This window comes from Leuresthes tenuis, unplaced genomic scaffold (genome assembly GCF_036924035.1).
Source record: "Leuresthes tenuis unplaced genomic scaffold, fLeuTen1.0.hap1 SCAF_1, whole genome shotgun sequence".
Classification (NCBI taxonomy): Eukaryota; Metazoa; Chordata; class Actinopteri; order Atheriniformes; family Atherinopsidae; genus Leuresthes; species Leuresthes tenuis.
The window spans coordinates 2,405,298-2,419,700 of NW_027325355.1; the positions used below are offsets into that span (position 1 = coordinate 2,405,298).

Here is a 14,403-nt window from a genome sequence, read left to right on the forward strand (position 1 = left end):
CTGCCAACAAAGCAGCAGCAGCTGAAGATGACCAACTTCCTCATGTGTCACAGGGTGATCAGACGTTGCAACAAAAGACATGCAGGTGGTTGAGAGAAGAGAAAAAGCTTACAGCACCTGGTATTCCCAAGCGGTCTCCCATCCAAGTACTAACCAGGCCCAACCCTGCTTGGCTTCCAAGATCAGACGAGGTCGGGCATATTCAGGGTGGTGTGGCCGTAAGCAACAATGTCTGTGACAAATATAAACTGTATAGGTACTGGAATCATACGGTTCCTCTATGCAACCAGATAATTGCCAAGAAAGGCTGATAAGTAGTGGAAACATCTTCTCTGACGTGATTATTCTCTCCAGCTGAAACTGAGACTCTCATATCACTTCGTGTCTGCCAACAAAGCAGCAGCAGCTGAAGATGACCAACTTCCTCATGTGTCACAGGGTGATCAGACGTTGCAACAAAAGACATGCAGGTGGTAGAGAGAAGAGAAAAAGCTTACAGCACCTGGTATTCCCAAGCGGTCTCTCATCCAAGTACTAACCAGGCCCAACCCTGCTTGGCTTCCGAGATCAGGCGAGGTCAGGCATGTTCCGGGTGGTGTGGCCGTAAGCAGCAATGTCTCTGACAAATGTGCATTATATAGGTACTGGAATCATACGGTTCCTCTATGTAACCAGATAATTGCCGAGAAAGGCTGATGTGTAGCGGGTAAATCATCTTCTCTGATGTGATCATTCTCTGCAACTGAAACTGAGACTCTCAGATCACTTCATGTCTGCCAACAAAGCAGCAGCAGCTGAAGATGACCAACTTCCTCATGTGTCACAGGGTGATCAGACGTTGCAACAAAAGACATGCAGGTGGTAGAGAGAAGAGAAAAAATTTACAGCACCTGGTATTCCCAAGAGGTCTTCCATCCAAGTACTAACCAGGCCCAACCCTCCTTGGCTTCCGAGATCAGACGAGGTCGAGCTTATTCAGGGTGGTGTGGCGGTAAGCAACAATATCTGGTACAAATGTGTATTATATAGGTACTGGAATCATACACTTCCTCTATGTAACCAGATAATTGCCGAGAAAGGCTGACTCTTAGTGGGCACATCTTCCACCTTGATGTGATTATTCTCTGGAGCTGAAACTGAGACTCTCAGATCACTTCATGTCTGCCAACAAAGCAGCAGCAGCAGCTGAAGATGACCAACTTCCTCATGTGTCACAGGGTGATCAGATGTTGCAACAAAAGACATGCAGGTTGTAGAGAGAAGAGAAAAAGCTTACAGCAAATGGTATTTTCAAGCGGTCTCCCACCCAAGTACTAACCAGGCCCAACCCTGCTTGGCTTCCGAGATCAGACAAGGTCAGGCATATTGAGGGTGGTGTGGCCGTAAGCAACAATGTCTGTGACAAATGTGCATTATATAAGTACAGGAATCATACGGTTCCTCTATGTAACCAGATAATTGCTGAGAAAGGCTGATGTGTAGTGGGCACATCTTCTTCCCTGACGTGATTATTCTCTTCAGCTGAAACTGAGACTCTCAGATCACTTCGTGTCTTCAAACAAAGCAGCAGCAGCTGAAGATGACCAACTTCCTCATGTGTCACAGGGTGATCAGACGTTGCAACAAAAGACATGCAGGTTGTAGAGAGAAGAGAAAACGCTTACAGCACCTGGTATTCCCAAGCAGTCTCGCATTGAAGTACTAACCAGGCCCAACCCTCCTTGGCTTCCGAGATCAGACGAGGTCGGGCATATTCAGGGTGGTGTGGCCGTAAGGAACAATTTCTGTGACAAATGTGCATTATATAAGTACTGGAATCATACACTTCCTCTATGTAACCAGATAATTTCCGAGAAAGGCTCACTTGTTATGGGCACATCTTCTTCCCTGATGTGATCATTCTCTGCAGCTGAAACTGAGACTCTCAGATCACTTCGTGTCTGCCAACAAAGCAGCAGCAGCTGCTGAAGATGACCAACTTCCTCATGTGTCATAGGGTGATCAGACGTTGCAACAAAAGACATGCAGGTGGTAGAGAGAAGAGAAAAAGCTTAAAGCACCTGGTATTCCCAAGAGGGCTTCCATCCAAGTACTAACCAGGCCCAACCCTCCTTGGCTTCCGAGATCAGACGAGGTCGGGCATGTTCAGGGTGGTGTGGCCGTAAGCAACAATGTCTCTGACAAATGTGCATTATATAGGTACTGGAATCATACGGTTCCTCTATGCAACCAGTTAATTTCCGAGAAAGGCTGATGTGTACTGGGCACATCTTCTTCCCTGACGTGATTATTCTCTGCAGCTGAAACTGAGACTCTCAGATCACTTTGTGTCTGCCAACAAAGCAGCAGCAGCTGAAGATGACCAACTTCCTCATGTGTCACAGGGTGATCAGACGTTGCAACAAAAGACATGCAGGTGGTAGAGAGAAGAGAAAAAGCTTACAGCATCTGGTATTCCCAAGCGGTCTCTCATCCAAGTACTAACCAGGCCCAACCCTCCTTGGCTTCTGAGAGCAGACGAGGTCAGACATATTCAGGGTGGTTTGGCCGTAAGCAACAATCTCTGTGACAAATGTGCATTATATAGGCAATGGAATCATATGGTTCCTCTATGTAACAAGATAATTGCCGAGAAAGGCTGATATGTAGTGGGCACATCTTGTTCCCTGACGTGATAATTTTCTCCAGCTGAAAATGAGACTCTCAGATCACTTCGTGTCTGCCAACAAAGCAGCAGCAGCTGAAGATGACCACCTTCCTCATGTGTCACAGGGTGATCAGACGTTGCAACAAAAGACATGCAGGTGGTAGAGAGAAGAGAAAAAGCTTAAAGCACCTGGTATTCCCAAGAGGTCTTCCATCCAAGTACTAACCAGGCCCAACCCTCCTTGGCTTCTGAGAGCAGACGAGGTCAGACATATTCAGGGTGGTTTGGCCGTAAGCAACAATCTCTGTGACAAATGTGCATTATATAGGCAATGGAATCATATGGTTCCTCTATGTAACAAGATAATTGCCGAGAAAGGCTGATATGTAGTGGGCACATCTTGTTCCCTGACGTGATAATTTTCTCCAGCTGAAAATGAGACTCTAAGATCACTTCGTGTCTGCCAACAAAGCAGCAGCAGCTGCTGAAGATGACCAACTTCCTCATGTGTCACAGGGTGATCAGACGTTGCAACAAAAGACATGCAGGTGGTTGAGAGAAGAGAAAAAGCTTACAGCACCTGGTATTCCCAAGCGGTCTCCCATCCAAGTACTAACCAGGCCCAACCCAGCTTGGCTTCCAAGATCAGACGAGGTCGGGCATATTCAGAGTGGTGTGGCCGTAAGCAACAATGTCTGTGACAAATATAAACTGTATAGGTACTGGAATCATACGGTTCCTCTATGCAACCAGATAATTGCCAAGAAAGGCTGATAAGTAGTGGAAACATCTTCCCTGACGTGATTATTCTCTCCAGCTGAAACTGAGACTCTCATATCACTTCGTGTCTGCCAACAAAGCAGCAGCAGCTGAAGATGACCAACTTCCTCATGTGTCACAGGGCGATCAGACATTGCAACAAAAGACATGCAGGTGGTAGAGAGAAGAGAAAAAATTTACAGCACCTGGTATTCCCAAGCAGTCTCCCATTCAAGTACTAACAAGGCCCAACCCTGCTTGGGTTCTGAGATCAGACGAGGTCGGGCATATTCAGGGTGGTGTGGCCGTAAGTAACAATGTCTGTGACAAATGTGCATTATATAGGTACTGGAATCATACGGTTCCTCTATGCAACCAGATAATTGCCAAGAAAGGCTAACTTGTAGTGGGCACATCTTCTTCCCTGATGTGATTATTCTCTGCAGCTGAAACTGAGACTCTCATATCACTTTGTGTCTGCCAACAAAGCAGCAGCAGCTGAAGATGACCAACTTCCTCATGTGTCACAGGGTGATCAGACGTTGCAACAAAAGACATGCAGGTTGTAGAGAGAAGAGAAAACGCTTACAGCACCTGGTATTCCCAAGCAGTCTCCCATTGAAGTACTAACCAGGCCCAACCCTCCTTGGCTTCCGAGATCAGACGAGGTCGGGCATATTCAGGGTGGTGTGGCCGTAAGGAACAATTTCAGTGACAAATGTGCATTATATAAGTACTGGAATCATACACTTCCTCTATGTAACCAGATAATTTCCGAGAAAGGCTCACTTGTTATGGGCACATCTTCTTCCCTGATGTGATCATTCTCTGCAGCTGAAACTGAGACTCTCAGATCACTTCGTGTCTGCCAACAAAGCAGCAGCAGCTGCTGAAGATGACCAACTTCCTCATGTGTCATAGGGTGATCAGACGTTGCAACAAAAGACATGCAGGTGGTAGAGAGAAGAGAAAAAGCTTAAAGCACCTGGTATTCCCAAGAGGTCTTCCATCCAAGTACTAACCAGGCCCAACCCTCCTTGGCTTCCGAGATCAGACGAGGTCGGGCATGTTCGGGGTGGTGTGGCCGTAAGCAACAATGTCTCTGACAAATGTGCATTATATAGGTACTGGAATCATACGGTTCCTCTATGCAACCAGTTAATTTCCGAGAAAGGCTGATGTGTACTGGGCACATCTTCTTCCCTGACGTGATTATTCTCTGCAGCTGAAACTGAGACTCTCAGATCACTTTGTGTCTGCCAACAAAGCAGCAGCAGCTGAAGATGACCAACTTCCTCATGTGTCACAGGGTGATCAGACGTTGCAACAAAAGACATGCAGGTGGTAGAGAGAAGAGAAAAAGCTTACAGCATCTGGTATTCCCAAGCGGTCTCTCATCCAAGTACTAACCAGGCCCAACCCTACTTGGCTTCTGAGAGCAGACGAGGTCAGACATATTCAGGGTGGTTTGGCCGTAAGCAACAATCTCTGTGACAAATGTGCATTATATAGGCAATGGAATCATATGGTTCCTCTATGTAACAAGATAATTGCCGAGAAAGGCTGATATGTAGTGGGCACATCTTGTTCCCTGACGTGATAATTTTCTCCAGCTGAAAATGAGACTCTCAGATCACTTCGTGTCTGCCAACAAAGCAGCAGCAGCTGAAGATGACCACCTTCCTCATGTGTCACAGGGTGATCAGACGTTGCAACAAAAGACATGCAGGTGGTAGAGAGAAGAGAAAAAGCTTAAAGCACCTGGTATTCCCAAGAGGTCTTCCATCCAAGTACTAACCAGGCCCAACCCTCCTTGGCTTCCGAGATCAGACGAGGTCGGGCATGTTCAGGGTGGTGTGGCCGTAAGCAACAATGTCTCTGACAAATGTGCATTATATAGGTACTGGAATCATACGGTTCCTCTATGCAACCAGTTAATTTCCGAGAAAGGCTGATGTGTACTGGGCACATCTTCTTCCCTGACGTGATTATTCTCTGCAGCTGAAACTGAGACTCTCAGATCACTTTGTGTCTGCCAACAAAGCAGCAGCAGCTGAAGATGACCAACTTCCTCATGTGTCACAGGGTGATCAGACGTTGCAACAAAAGACATGCAGGTGGTTGAGAGAAGAGAAAAAGCTTACAGCACCTGGTATTCCCAAGCGGTCTCCCATCCAAGTACTAACCAGGCCCAACCCTGCTTGGCTTCCAAGATCAGACGAGGTCGGGCATATTCAGGGTGGTGTGGCCGTAAGCAACAATGTCTGTGACAAATATAAACTGTATAGGTACTGGAATCATACGGTTCCTCTATGCAACCAGATAATTGCCAAGAAAGGCTGATAAGTAGTGGAAACATCTTCCCTGACGTGATTATTCTCTCCAGCTGAAACTGAGACTCTCATATCACTTCGTGTCTGCCAACAAAGCAGCAGCAGCTGAAGATGACCAACTTCCTCATGTGTCACAGGGCGATCAGACATTGCAACAAAAGACATGCAGGTGGTAGAGAGAAGAGAAAAAATTTACAGCACCTGGTATTCCCAAGCAGTCTCCCATTCAAGTACTAACAAGGCCCAACCCTGCTTGGGATCTGAGATCAGACGAGGTCGGGCATATTCAGGGTGGTGTGGCCGTAAGTAACAATGTCTGTGACAAATGTACATTATATAGGTACTGGAATCATACGGTTCCTCTATGCAACCAGATAATTGCCAAGAAAGGCTAACTTGTAGTGGGCACATCTTCTTCCCTGATGTGATTATTCTCCGCAGCTGAAACTGAGACTCTCAGATCACTTCGTGTCTGCCAACAAAGCAGCAGCAGCTGAAGATGACCAACTTCCTCATGTGTCACAGGATGATCAGACATTGCAACAAAAGACATGCAGGTGGTAGAGAGAAGAGAAAAAATTTACAGCACCTGATATTCCCAAGCGGTCTCCCATTCAAGTACTAACCAGGCCCAAACCTGCTTGGGTTCTGAGATCATACTAGGTCGGGCATATTCAGGGTGGTGTGGCTGAAAGTAACAATGTCTGTGACAAATGTGCATTATATAGGTACTGGAATCATACGGTTCCTCTATGCAACCAGATAATTGCCAAGAAAGGCTAACTTGTAGTGGGCACATCTTCTTCCCTGATGTGATTATTCTCTTCAGCTGAAACTGAGACTCTCAGATCACTTCGTGTCTGCCAACAAAGCAGCAGCAGCTGAAGATGACCAACTTCCTCATGTGTCACAGGGTGATCAGACGTTTCAACAAAAGACATGCAGGTGGTAGAGAGAAGAGAAAAAGCTTACAGCACCTGGTATTCCCAAGCGGTCTCCCATCCAAGTACTAACCAGGCCCAACCCTGCATGGCTTCCAAGATCAGACGAGGTCGGGCATATTCAGGGTGGTGTGGCCGTAAGCAACAATGTCTGTGACAAATATAAACTGTATAGGTACTGGAATCATACGGTTCCTCTATGCAACCAGATAATTGCCAAGAAAGGCTGATAAGTAGTGGAAACATCTTCCCTGACGTGATTATTCTCTCCAGCTGAAACTGAGACTCTCATATCACTTCGTGTCTGCCAACAAAGCAGCAGCAGCTGAAGATGACCAACTTCCTCATGTGTCACAGGGCGATCAGACATTGCAACAAAAGACATGCAGGTGGTAGAGAGAAGAGAAAAAGCTTACAGCACGTGGTATTCCCAAGCAGTCTCCCATTCAAGTACAAACCAGGCCCAACCCTGCTTGGGTTCTGAGATCAGACGAGGTTGGGCATATTCAGGGTGGTGTGGCCGTAAGTAACAATGTCTGTGACAAATGTGCATTATATAGGTACTGGAATCATACAGTTCCTCTATGCAACCAGATAATTGCCAAGAAAGGCTGATATGTAGTGGGCACATCTTGTTCCCTGACGTGATAATTTTCTCCAGCTGAAAATGAGACTCTAAGATCACTTCGTGTCTGCCAACAAAGCAGCAGAAAATGAAGATGACCAACTTCCTCATGTGTCACAGGGTGATCAGACGTTGCAACAAAAGACATGCAGGTGGTTGAGAGAAGAGAAAAAGCTTACAGCACCTGATAATCCCAAGCGGTCTCCCATCCAAGTACTAACCAGGCACAACCCTGCTTGGCTTCCGAGATCAGACGAGGTCGGGCATATTCAGGGTGGTGTGGCCGTAAGCAACAATGTCTGTGACAAATGTAAATTGTATAGGTACTGGAATCATACGTTTCCTCTATATAACCAGATAATTGCAGAGAAAGGCTGATAAATAGTGGGCACATCTTCTTCCCTGACGTGATTATTCTCTCCAGCTGAAAATGAGACTCTCAGATCACTTCGTGTCTGCCAACAAAGCAGCAGCAGCTGAAGATGACCAACTTCCTCATGTGTCACAGGGCGATCAGACCTCTCAACAAAATACATGCAGGTGGTAGAGAGAAGAGAAAAAGCTTACAGCACCTGGCATTCCCAAGGGGTCTCCCATTCAAGTACTAACCAGGCCCAACCCTGCTTGGGTTCCGATATCAGTCGAGGTCGGGCATATTCAGGGTGGTGTGGCCGTAAGTAACAATGTCTGTGAAAAATGTGCATTATATAGGTACTGGAATAATACAGTTCCTCTATGTAACCAGATAATTGCAGAGAAAGGCTAACTTGTTGTGGGCACATCTTCTTCCTTGATGTGATTATTCTCTGCAGCTGAAACTGAAACTCTCAGATCACTTCGTGTCTGCTAACAAAGCAGCAGCAGCTGAAGATGACCAACTTCCTCATGTGTCACAGGGCGATCAGACGTTGCAACAAAAGACATGTAGGTGGTAGAGAGAAGAGAAAAAGCTTACAGCACCTGGTATTCCCAAGCGGTGTCTCATCAAAGTACTAACCAGGCCCAGCCCTCCTTGGCTTCCGAGATCAGACGAGGTCAGACATATTCAGGGTGGTTTGGCCGTAAGTAACAATCTCCGTGACAAATGTGCATTATATAGGCAATGGAATCATACACTTCCTCTATGTAACCAGATAATTGCCGAGAAAGGCTGATATGTAGTGGGCACATCTTCTTCCCTGACGTGATAATTCTCTCCAGCTGAAACTGAGACTCTCAGATCACTTTGTGTCTGCCAACAAAGCAGCAGCAGCTGAAGATGACCAACTTCTTCATGTGTCACAGGGTGATCAGACGTTGCAACAAAAGACATGCAGGTGGTAGAGAGAAGAGATAAAGCTTATAGCACCTGGTATTCCCAAGCAGTCTCCCATCCAAGTACTAACCAGGCCCAAACCTGCTTGACTTCCAAGATCAGACGAGGTCGGGCTTATTCAGGGTGGTGTGGCCGTAAGCAACAATATATGTGACAAATGTGCATTATATAGGTACTGGAATCATACACTTCCTCTACGTAACCAGATAATTGCCGAGAAAGGCTGACTTGTAGTGGGCACATCTTCTTCCCTGATGTGATCATTCTCTGCAGCTGAAATTGAGACTCTCAGATCACTTCGTGTCTGCCAACAAAGAAGCAGCAGCAGCTGAAGATGACCAACTTCCTCATGTGTCACAGGAGGATCAGACGTTGCCACAAAAGACATGAAGGTGGTAGAGAGTAGAGAAGAAGCTTACAGCACCTGGTATTCCCAAGTGGTCTCCCATCCAAGTACTAACCAGGCCGAACCCTGCTTGGCTTCCGAGATCAGACGAGGTCAGGCATGTTCCGGGTGGTGTGGCCGTAAGCAGCAATGTCTCTGACAAATGTGCATTATATAGGTACTGGAATCATACGGTTCCTCTATAGAACCAGATAATTGCCGAGAAAGGCTGATGTGTAGCGGGTAAATCATCTTCTCTGATGTGATCATTCTCTAGCACTGAAACTGAGACTCTCAGATCACTTCATGTCTGCCAACAAAGCAGCAGCAGCTGAAGATGACCAACTTCCTCATGTGTCACAGGGTGATCAGACGTTGCAACAAAAGACATGCAGGTGGTTGAGAGAAGAGAAAAAGCTTACAGCACCTGGTATTCCCAAGCTGTCTCCCATTCAAGTACTAACAAGGCCCAACCCTGCTTGGCTTCCAAGATCAGACGAGGTCGGGCATGTTCAGGGTGGTGTGGCCGTAAGCAACAATGTCTGTGACAAATGTGCATTATATAGGTACTGGAATAATACAGTTCCTCTATGTAACCAGATAATTGCCGAGAAAGGCTAACTTGTAGTGGGCACATCTTCTTCCCTGATGTGATTATTCTCTGCAGCTGAAACTGAGACTCTCAGATCACTTTGTGTCTGCCAACAAAGCAGCAGCAGCTGAAGATGACCAACTTCCTCATGTGTCACAGGGTGATCAGACGTTTCAACAAAAGACATGCAGGTGGTAGAGAGAAGAGAAAAAGCTTACAGCACCTGGTATTCCCAAGCAGTCTCCCACCCAAGTACTAACCAAGCACAACCCTGCTTGGCTTCCGAGATCAGACGAGGTCGGGCATATTATATTCAGGGTGGTGTGGCCGTAAGCGACAATCTCTGTGACAAATGTGTATTATATAGGTACTGGAATCATACACTTCCTCTATGTAACCAGATAATTGCCGAGAAAGGCTGACTCTTAGTGGGCACATCTTCCTTCTTGATGTGATCATTCTCCTCAGCTGAAACTGAGACTCTCAGATCACTTCGTGTCTGCCAACAAAGCAGCAGAAGCTGAAGATGACCAACTTCCTCATGTGTCACAGGGTGATCAGACATTGCAACAAAAGACATGCAGGTTGTAGAGAGAAGAGAAAAAGCTTACAGCACCTGGTATTCGCAAGCGGTCTCCCATTCAAGAACTAACCAGGCCCAACCCTGCTTGGCTTCCGAGATCAGACGAGGTCGAGCTTATTCAGGGTGGTGTGGCTGTAAGCAACAATATCTGGTACAAATGTGTATTATATAGGTACTGGAATCATACACTTCCTCTATGTAACCAGATAATTGCAGAGAAAGGCTGACTCTTAGTGGGCACATCTTCCTCCTTGATGTGATTATTCTCTGGAGCTGAAACTGAGACTCTCAGATCACTTCATGTCTGCCAACAAAGCAGCAGCAGCAGCTGAAGATGATCAACTTCCTCATGTGTCACAGGGTGATCAGACGTTGCAACAAAAGACATGCAGGTTGTAGAGAGAAGAGAAAAAGCTTACAGCAAATGGTATTTTCAAGCAGTCTCCCACCCAAGTACTAACCAGAACCAACCCTGCTTGGCTTCCGAGATCAGACGAGGTCAGGCATATTGAGGGTGGTGTGGCCGTAAGCAACAATGTCTGTGACAAATGTGCATTATATAAGTACAGGAATCATACGGTTCCTCTATGTAACCAGATAATTGCTGAGAAAGGCTGATGTGTAGTGGGCACATCATCTTCCCTGACGTGATTATTCTCTTCAGCTGAAACTGAGACTCTCAGATCACTTCGTGTCTTCCAACAAAGCAGCAGCAGCTGAAGATGACCAACTTCCTCATGTGTCACAGGGTGATCAGACGTTGCAACAAAAGACATGCAGGTTGTAGAGAGAAGAGAAAACGCTTACAGCACCTGGTATTCCCAAGCAGTCTCCCATTGAAGTACTAACCAGGCCCAACCCTCCTTAGCTTCCGAGATCAGACGAGGTCGGGCATATTCAGGGTGGTGTGGCCGAAAGTAACAATGTCTGTGACAAATGTGCATTATATAAGTACTGGAATCATACACTTCCTGTATGTAACCAGATAATTTCCGAGAAAGGCTCACTTGTTATGGGCACATCTTCTTCCCTGATGTGATCATTCTCTGCAGCTGAAACTGAGACTCTCAGATCACTTCGTGTCTGCCAACAAAGCAGCAGCAGCTGAAGATGACCAACTTCCTCATGTGTCACAGGGTGATCAGACGTTGCAACAAAAGACATGCAGGTGGTAGAGAGAAGAGAAAAAGCTTACAGCACCTGGTATTCCCAAGAGGTCTTCCATCCAAGTACTAACCAGGCCCAAAACTCCTTGGCTTCCAAGATCAGACGAGGTCGGGCATATTCAGGGTGGTGCGGCCGTAAGCAACAATAGCTGTGACAAATGTGCATTATATAGGTACTGGAATCATACACTTCTTCTATGTAACCAGATAATTGCCGAGAAAGGCTGATATGTAGTGGGCACATCTTCTTCCCTGACGTGATAATTCTCTCCAGCTGAAACTGAGACTCTCAGATCACTTTGTGTCTGCCAACGAAGCAGCAGCAGCTGAAGATGACCAACTTCCTCATGTGTCACAGGGTGATCAGACGTTGCAACAAAAGACATGCAGGTGGTAGAGAGAAGAGAAAAAGCTTATAGCACCTGGTATTCCCAAGCAGTCTCCCATCCAAGTACTAACCAGGCCCAAACCTGCTTGACTTCCAAGATCAGACGAGGTCGGGCTTATTCAGGGTGGTGTGGCCGTAAGCAACAATATATGTGACAAATGTGCATTATATAGGTACTGGAATCATACACTTCCTCTACGTAACCAGATAATTGCCGAGAAAGGCTGACTTGTAGTGGGCACATCTTCTTACCTGATGTGATCATTCTCTGCAGCTGAAATTGAGACTCTCAGATCACTTCGTGTCTGCCAACAAAGAAGCAGCAGCAGCTGAAGATGACCAACTTCCTCATGTGTCACAGGAGGATCAGACGTTGCCACAAAAGACATGAAGGTGGTAGAGAGTAGAGAAGAAGCTTACAGCACCTGGTATTCCCAAGTGGTCTCCCATCCAAGTACTAACCAGGCCCAACCCTGCTTGGCTTCCGAGATCAGGCATGTTCCGGGTGGTGTGGCCGTAAGCAGCAATGTCTCTGACAAATGTGCATTATATAGGTACTGGAATCATACGGTTCCTCTATAGAACCAGATAATTGCCGAGAAAGGCTGATGTGTAGCGGGTAAATCATCTTCTCTGATGTGATCATTCTCTAGCACTGAAACTGAGACTCTCAGATCACTTCATGTCTGCCAACAAAGCAGCAGCAGCTGAAGATGACCAACTTCCTCATGTGTCACAGGGTGATCAGACGTTGCAACAAAAGACATGCAGGTGGTTGAGAGAAGAGAAAAAGCTTACAGCACCTGGTATTCCCAAGCTGTCTCCCATTCAAGTACTAACAAGGCCCAACCCTGCTTGGCTTCCAAGATCAGACGAGGTCGGGCATGTTCAGGGTGGTGTGGCCGTAAGCAACAATGTCTGTGACAAATGTGCATTATATAGGTACTGGAATAATACAGTTCCTCTATGTAACCAGATAATTGCAGAGAAAGGCTAACTTGTAGTGGGCACATCTTCTTCCCTGATGTGATTATTCTCTGCAGCTGAAACTGAGACTCTCAGATCACTTTGTGTCTGCCAACAAAGCAGCAGCAGCTGAAGATGACCAACTTCGTCATGTGTCACAGGGTGATCAGACGTTTCAACAAAAGACATGCAGGTGGTAGAGAGAAGAGAAAAAGCTTACAGCACCTGGTATTCCCAAGCAGTCTCCCACCCAAGTACTAACCAAGCACAACCCTGCTTGGCTTCCGAGATCAGACGAGGTCGGGCATATTATATTCAGGGTGGTGTGGCCGTAAGCGACAATCTCTGTGACAAATGTGTATTATATAGGTACTGGAATCATACACTTCCTCTATGTAACCAGATAATTGCCGAGAAAGGCTGACTCTTAGTGGGCACATCTTCCTTCTTGATGTGATCATTCTCCTCAGCTGAAACTGAGACTCTCAGATCACTTCGTGTCTGCCAACAAAGCAGCAGAAGCTGAAGATGACCAACTTCCTCATGTGTCACAGGGTGATCAGACATTGCAACAAAAGACATGCAGGTTGTAGAGAGAAGAGAAAAAGCTTACAGCACCTGGTATTCGCAAGCGGTCTCCCATTCAAGAACTAACCAGGCCCAACCCTGCTTGGCTTCCGAGATCAGACGAGGTCGAGCTTATTCAGGGTGGTGTGGCTGTAAGCAACAATATCTGGTACAAATGTGTATTATATAGGTACTGGAATCATACACTTCCTCTATGTAACCAGATAATTGCCGAGAAAGGCTGACTCTTAGTGGGCACATCTTCCTCCTTGATGTGATTATTCTCTGGAGCTGAAACTGAGACTCTCAGATCACTTCATGTCTGCCAACAAAGCAGCAGCAGCAGCTGAAGATGATCAACTTCCTCATGTGTCACAGGGTGATCAGACGTTGCAACAAAAGACATGCAGGTTGTAGAGAGAAGAGAAAAAGCTTACAGCAAATGGTATTTTCAAGCAGTCTCCCACCCAAGTACTAACCAGAACCAACCCTGCTTGGCTTCCGAGATCAGACGAGGTCAGGCATATTGAGGGTGGTGTGGCCGTAAGCAACAATGTCTGTGACAAATGTGCATTATATAAGTACAGGAATCATACGGTTCCTCTATGTAACCAGATAATTGCTGAGAAAGGCTGATGTGTAGTGGGCACATCATCTTCCCTGACGTGATTATTCTCTTCAGCTGAAACTGAGACTCTCAGATCACTTCGTGTCTTCCAACAAAGCAGCAGCAGCTGAAGATGACCAACTTCCTCATGTGTCACAGGGTGATCAGACGTTGCAACAAAAGACATGCAGGTTGTAGAGAGAAGAGAAAACGCTTACAGCACCTGGTATTCCCAAGCAGTCTCCCATTGAAGTACTAACCAGGCCCAACCCTCCTTAGCTTCCGAGATCAGACGAGGTCGGGCATATTCAGGGTGGTGTGGCCGAAAGTAACAATGTCTGTGACAAATGTGCATTATATAAGTACTGGAATCATACACTTCCTCTATGTAACCAGATAATTTCCGAGAAAGGCTCACTTGTTATGGGCACATCTTCTTCCCTGATGTGATCATTCTCTGCAGCTGAAACTGAGACTCTCAGATCACTTCGTGTCTGCCAACAAAGCAGCAGCAGCTGAAGATGACCAA

At 46.4% G+C, this 14,403-nt stretch overlaps 4 non-coding genes and 33 pseudogenes across 4 annotated transcripts; all 37 read right to left on the minus strand.

Annotated features, from left to right (window-relative positions):
• Window positions 1-105: 105 nt before the first annotated feature.
• LOC140272876 (5S ribosomal RNA) lies at window positions 106-224 on the minus strand. The gene has a single exon (XR_011907985.1). It is a non-coding gene; the product is annotated as a 5S ribosomal RNA (ribosomal RNA).
• A 266-nt stretch (window positions 225-490) lies between these two features.
• Window positions 491-609, minus strand: LOC140270479 (5S ribosomal RNA; annotated as a pseudogene).
• A 269-nt stretch (window positions 610-878) lies between these two features.
• On the minus strand, window positions 879-997 carry LOC140292702 (5S ribosomal RNA; annotated as a pseudogene).
• A 272-nt stretch (window positions 998-1,269) lies between these two features.
• On the minus strand, window positions 1,270-1,388 carry LOC140296075 (5S ribosomal RNA; annotated as a pseudogene).
• Window positions 1,389-1,657: 269 nt separating this feature from the next.
• LOC140293594 (5S ribosomal RNA) lies at window positions 1,658-1,776 on the minus strand (annotated as a pseudogene).
• A 272-nt stretch (window positions 1,777-2,048) lies between these two features.
• Window positions 2,049-2,167, minus strand: LOC140274464 (5S ribosomal RNA; annotated as a pseudogene).
• Window positions 2,168-2,436: 269 nt separating this feature from the next.
• On the minus strand, window positions 2,437-2,555 carry LOC140291501 (5S ribosomal RNA; annotated as a pseudogene).
• Window positions 2,556-2,824: 269 nt separating this feature from the next.
• LOC140288848 (5S ribosomal RNA) lies at window positions 2,825-2,943 on the minus strand (annotated as a pseudogene).
• Window positions 2,944-3,215: 272 nt separating this feature from the next.
• Window positions 3,216-3,334, minus strand: LOC140298573 (5S ribosomal RNA). Its single transcript, XR_011914208.1, has one exon. It is a non-coding gene; the product is annotated as a 5S ribosomal RNA (ribosomal RNA).
• Window positions 3,335-3,600: 266 nt separating this feature from the next.
• LOC140292394 (5S ribosomal RNA) lies at window positions 3,601-3,719 on the minus strand (annotated as a pseudogene).
• A 269-nt stretch (window positions 3,720-3,988) lies between these two features.
• Window positions 3,989-4,107, minus strand: LOC140277249 (5S ribosomal RNA; annotated as a pseudogene).
• Window positions 4,108-4,379: 272 nt separating this feature from the next.
• On the minus strand, window positions 4,380-4,498 carry LOC140277952 (5S ribosomal RNA; annotated as a pseudogene).
• Window positions 4,499-4,767: 269 nt separating this feature from the next.
• LOC140288830 (5S ribosomal RNA) lies at window positions 4,768-4,886 on the minus strand (annotated as a pseudogene).
• A 269-nt stretch (window positions 4,887-5,155) lies between these two features.
• LOC140306781 (5S ribosomal RNA) lies at window positions 5,156-5,274 on the minus strand (annotated as a pseudogene).
• Window positions 5,275-5,543: 269 nt separating this feature from the next.
• LOC140272955 (5S ribosomal RNA) lies at window positions 5,544-5,662 on the minus strand. The gene has a single exon (XR_011907990.1). It is a non-coding gene; the product is annotated as a 5S ribosomal RNA (ribosomal RNA).
• A 266-nt stretch (window positions 5,663-5,928) lies between these two features.
• On the minus strand, window positions 5,929-6,047 carry LOC140295182 (5S ribosomal RNA; annotated as a pseudogene).
• A 269-nt stretch (window positions 6,048-6,316) lies between these two features.
• Window positions 6,317-6,435, minus strand: LOC140296845 (5S ribosomal RNA; annotated as a pseudogene).
• A 269-nt stretch (window positions 6,436-6,704) lies between these two features.
• Window positions 6,705-6,823, minus strand: LOC140298659 (5S ribosomal RNA). Its single transcript, XR_011914284.1, has one exon. It is a non-coding gene; the product is annotated as a 5S ribosomal RNA (ribosomal RNA).
• Window positions 6,824-7,089: 266 nt separating this feature from the next.
• LOC140296650 (5S ribosomal RNA) lies at window positions 7,090-7,208 on the minus strand (annotated as a pseudogene).
• A 269-nt stretch (window positions 7,209-7,477) lies between these two features.
• LOC140304690 (5S ribosomal RNA) lies at window positions 7,478-7,596 on the minus strand (annotated as a pseudogene).
• Window positions 7,597-7,865: 269 nt separating this feature from the next.
• Window positions 7,866-7,984, minus strand: LOC140284587 (5S ribosomal RNA; annotated as a pseudogene).
• A 269-nt stretch (window positions 7,985-8,253) lies between these two features.
• Window positions 8,254-8,372, minus strand: LOC140294167 (5S ribosomal RNA; annotated as a pseudogene).
• Window positions 8,373-8,641: 269 nt separating this feature from the next.
• Window positions 8,642-8,760, minus strand: LOC140271511 (5S ribosomal RNA; annotated as a pseudogene).
• A 272-nt stretch (window positions 8,761-9,032) lies between these two features.
• On the minus strand, window positions 9,033-9,151 carry LOC140304411 (5S ribosomal RNA; annotated as a pseudogene).
• A 269-nt stretch (window positions 9,152-9,420) lies between these two features.
• Window positions 9,421-9,539, minus strand: LOC140284483 (5S ribosomal RNA; annotated as a pseudogene).
• A 269-nt stretch (window positions 9,540-9,808) lies between these two features.
• On the minus strand, window positions 9,809-9,932 carry LOC140283641 (5S ribosomal RNA; annotated as a pseudogene).
• A 269-nt stretch (window positions 9,933-10,201) lies between these two features.
• On the minus strand, window positions 10,202-10,320 carry LOC140308023 (5S ribosomal RNA; annotated as a pseudogene).
• A 272-nt stretch (window positions 10,321-10,592) lies between these two features.
• LOC140296656 (5S ribosomal RNA) lies at window positions 10,593-10,711 on the minus strand (annotated as a pseudogene).
• Window positions 10,712-10,980: 269 nt separating this feature from the next.
• Window positions 10,981-11,099, minus strand: LOC140272974 (5S ribosomal RNA; annotated as a pseudogene).
• Window positions 11,100-11,368: 269 nt separating this feature from the next.
• On the minus strand, window positions 11,369-11,487 carry LOC140293554 (5S ribosomal RNA; annotated as a pseudogene).
• A 269-nt stretch (window positions 11,488-11,756) lies between these two features.
• On the minus strand, window positions 11,757-11,875 carry LOC140271517 (5S ribosomal RNA; annotated as a pseudogene).
• A 272-nt stretch (window positions 11,876-12,147) lies between these two features.
• Window positions 12,148-12,256, minus strand: LOC140288669 (5S ribosomal RNA; annotated as a pseudogene).
• Window positions 12,257-12,525: 269 nt separating this feature from the next.
• Window positions 12,526-12,644, minus strand: LOC140284489 (5S ribosomal RNA; annotated as a pseudogene).
• Window positions 12,645-12,913: 269 nt separating this feature from the next.
• Window positions 12,914-13,037, minus strand: LOC140283652 (5S ribosomal RNA; annotated as a pseudogene).
• A 269-nt stretch (window positions 13,038-13,306) lies between these two features.
• On the minus strand, window positions 13,307-13,425 carry LOC140308034 (5S ribosomal RNA; annotated as a pseudogene).
• Window positions 13,426-13,697: 272 nt separating this feature from the next.
• On the minus strand, window positions 13,698-13,816 carry LOC140296657 (5S ribosomal RNA; annotated as a pseudogene).
• A 269-nt stretch (window positions 13,817-14,085) lies between these two features.
• Window positions 14,086-14,204, minus strand: LOC140272980 (5S ribosomal RNA; annotated as a pseudogene).
• Window positions 14,205-14,403: the final 199 nt, after the last annotated feature.